We start from the raw sequence: 1757 nt of genomic DNA, 5'->3' as shown, positions 1-1757 counted from the left end.
TCTTCTTCTTCTTCTTCTTCTTCTTCTTCTTCTTCTTCTTCTTCGTCTTCTTTTTCTTCTTCTTCCTCTTGGTGGTGGTATTGTTGTGGCTGTTGTAGTTGTTGCTGTTGTTGTTCTAAACATATGGCCTTTAAGGGTAAAGGTGCTCGTGTGCTCTATGATTCTTCTTCAAAAGAAATTCTCCAAGGTCACCAGCTTTGCAGATTGCATGTAATAGCTCATGTCACAGCTGTATGAAACAGGAAAATAAAACGCTCGTTCCATTTTGTTCATCTAAACAAGCTTTTTTTCCCAAAAAGACAAAAATCTCACATTGGTAAAACATCGCTACCTTAAAATTACAAAGTTCAATTTGACATTTGCGGCCGTTTTGGGTTACTAAGACCATGGCGTCAGAAAACAAAAGTTATATCTGCTCTATCGATATTGTTCAGTTATTCGGAGTCGTTATGTATATTCAAAGATTGTATTCGAAAAAAAAATTGACGTGATGGTTAACTCAGAATGTTAAACCTTAAATTTCTCAGAACTAGGTACTGAGCAGATAGAACTTTGTAATTCTACGGAAGCGACAAATTACCAGCTGCAGCTGTACACGGGAATAATGGCTTCAGTATATAAGACCCCGAAGAAGAAAGATTATTGTCTACAATTTTATGTCTTTAATTATTGTCCTCAAGTGAAAGTATACTATTTTTTTTCGTGAGTAAACAAGACTGATGATATCAGTATTATTTAGCAGAAATTAAAATGTATACGTCAAGATCACAGTAAAAGAAACAACAACAACGAAAGTTAAAAAAACTCGAAACTTGTTTGAACATGATTTTGTTATGTTTATTTCAAGCTTTAAAGTATAGTAGTCTTTTTTCTTCAAAATAAATACAAAATATAGGTTACAAGGGGCTGATATGCAATATACATGGCATTATCATTTCATTTATTTCAATAGATTTTATAGATACAAAAAATAGTATGCTGAAATATGATGAGACCATTTTCAGACAAATCAATAATTATATTCACAACCCCCCCCCCCCTCCCCCAATCTTTTTTTTTGTCTTTCAGCTGTTGTTACCAAAATTCTGCATGCCAATCTCATTTCCTCATCCTTCTTACTCTTCCTGTTTCTCTATCTCGCTAGTCTATCTCTTTTTCCCACCTTTCTTTGCTTTCACTTTCTATTTCTGTCTCTTTCCAGTTTTAGATTCTATATTGTCTTTTTGGAAATGTTAAAATTAACTGTAATATATTACGAGAAGCTTTGCAAATATTTTTTTTTTTTTAAAGATAATAAATTATCCGTAACATTTCTCTGCTGATCATTGTTTTCTATTCCAGTGGAAGTTCACTATAACCATAATATTACTTTGTCCTTCAGCCTAATTCTGTTACCATCTCTTGCGTTCATTAAAGAACAAAATATCCTGACAAATGTAGTCACATAGTATCATATAAAATCGTCAGCAAAGCAGCTGATACATCTGTTCGCAATCATTTTAGTGCCGACCGAAATAAAATTCGGCAATATAACTATTGGTAAATATCAACTAAAAATAACAAAACACAATTCTAAAATAAGGAGATGAGTAGACTTTAAGAATCACAGCCAAAGGAATGCGGTAAATTAAGATAAAAGTTTAAAAACAGCACAAGGAGAAAACGATGCAACATAAAACCCCTCTTTTTCAGACATTCAAGCAAAACAAACAAAAAATCAACACAGACACACTCTCACACACACACACACACACACA

The sequence above is a fragment of the Aplysia californica genome, unplaced genomic scaffold (genome assembly GCF_000002075.1).
Source record: "Aplysia californica isolate F4 #8 unplaced genomic scaffold, AplCal3.0 scaffold00448, whole genome shotgun sequence".
NCBI lineage: Eukaryota > Metazoa > Mollusca > Gastropoda > Aplysiida > Aplysiidae > Aplysia > Aplysia californica.
Note: the sequence above shows the minus strand (reverse complement) of the source record.